We start from the raw sequence: 2,391 nt of genomic DNA, 5'->3' as shown, positions 1-2,391 counted from the left end.
AAATACAAAATATATATTTATTATGTATAAACTTCTATATTTATAAATATCAATTATTATTAATTAAATACTGATCTAAAATAATAATATTTATTAATGATGTAATATTGCTTTTATACATATACTAAGACCTTATTTTTCCTTCCCTACAAAATCGCACGCAAGTCGTTGAAAAGGTACCAGCGTGGATTCTCTTAATGGCTATAAATTCTACTTTAGAGTCTGGCAAAAACATGTATGAATAAAACCTATGCAGCTCATACTCTTTATAGAGCGATACATTTGACATGCAGATTATATCTCATCCAATAACAATTTTTGGTAATATTTTTAGAATTTGGATCTTCTAAATTTTAAATTTGTATTTTAGAGAGTAAAGTGTGATTTTCTACCCTTGAATAGTTTTTCTCTCATATTTATTCTTGGTCCTACCTATAAAATAAATAGTGAGAGATCACACTTTACTCTTTAAAGTGAAATTCAAACTTTAGAGAATCCAAATCCATATTTTTATACTTATATCAGTCGGTAGTTTACCTTTCTACATGTTAATTTCATTAAAATTTTGAAGCTTCTTTAGAGAAAACAAAATAAGGATATAAAGTAATTAATAACGACTAACACTAGGTTTACTTAAGTAGTTATTATATAATAAGTTGGTCGTTTTTAACTTTTTATAGTAGTGGTTGAGTTTGAATTTAAAAGTAAAAAACAATGCGTTAAACGAGCTAATTGCAATTCTTCAAGTCTTATTATTATTCATTTTTTTTATGATTCAGTTTAGATATCGATATAAATAAATGAATAAATAAAAGATGATATAGTTTTATTTTTTATATGAGCATGCATGGCTAACTACTATATTATATAAATGAGCAATATAACTACTACATGTAGAGTTCTTGTATTTGGGATGCCAAGAACTTTATCTGAAATTCTACACACTTTTGAAAGAAAGGCATTGAAAGCCTTGCATACTTTGCATGAACTCTGCGATTAATGTTTAATGAATTAAAAAAAAAAAAAAAACAAAGAAAAGGTAGAAATTTTTATCAAAATTTAGGTCTAACATCATTTTGTTATTGACCTTAAAAGAAAGTCATGTTATATGGTGAAAATATAAGTGATGTGACAATATAATTGACAACTAACCATTTATTCTTTGCCTTCAAAATTCTAATGCTAGTTTTTTTTTTCTTTTTTTTTTTAACTTGGTAAAAAGCAACGGCTAATGAATACATATAAGAGAAAATGAAAAGCTGGTCCCCATTAAAGAAAATGAATTAAGATGATAAAACTTGACCTGGCTCACGTGTTTCACGTAGTTCCTCTTTTATACTCATTATGGTTCATCGCTCTAGGACTAGGAGTGACTGAAAATGGAGGTCCTAGGTTAAATTTATGTTAGGGGAAAGATGTACGATGATTGAGAAGTTTAGAGGCTTCTTACTTACTATTTTATTATTAATTTAGTATTTCATTGACGTGTATTATTTGCTGTTATTTGGACTTATTATGCCTGCAATAATTAAAGGAGATGCATGGTTCAAGAAAATGGAAATAGAAATCACAGATTCCTTAACAATTGGATGAGTCAACTTATAGATCTTCAATTAAAAAAAGTTTAGCCTTTTCCAATGCAAATTATGTCATTGTAAAATCCTTTGCAACTAGGACTGATTATAACAGTGCTCGAGTTCGATTCATTAATAGTTTTATAAGCTGAATACGTAAGCTGGTAAGTCGAACTTAATCCTAGAAATAAGTTTATAAATTAAATAAACTGAATTTGAGTTTAGATAAACTCAATTCATTAGCTTGTGAGCGGAATAAAAGAGATTCATTTATATATAATGTTCTTAATTATTTAAAATTTTATAATCATATTTTATATATAATTTTAATGTAGGACATAAATAAAAAATTTATAATCAATAGATAGACAATATAAAATATTTATATTTTTTAATATTTTTAATATATATAAATTATAACTTATTAATATAAAATTATAAATTATGTTCCTATTATTTGGATTAGTTTGTGAGCTCGAACCAGTTCATGAGTTTTTGGTGAGTTGAGTTTGAACTTAAAAAATAGATTCAATTATTAATGAGGCGAATCATAAGGAGTTAAACTTAAACTTAATCTAACTCGATTCAACTCAATTCACTTCTACTCTTATTTGCAACAAATATTTAATTTGTTATTAATTAGGTATGCTAACAAGTATGATAGGATAGAATTTAAATTCTACGTACAATTTTATACACATTTTAAATTTTTTAAATTCGAATCTTATTCGCATTCTAAATATCTCTTAATAATGCAACCTGGTCGTACATGATCCGACTCGCAAAAACAAATTTATTTTCACTTAGACACATTTAG

The sequence above is a fragment of the Arachis ipaensis genome, chromosome B09 (genome assembly GCF_000816755.2).
Source record: "Arachis ipaensis cultivar K30076 chromosome B09, Araip1.1, whole genome shotgun sequence".
Classification (NCBI taxonomy): Eukaryota; Viridiplantae; Streptophyta; class Magnoliopsida; order Fabales; family Fabaceae; genus Arachis; species Arachis ipaensis.
This window is presented reverse-complemented; position numbering follows the sequence as displayed.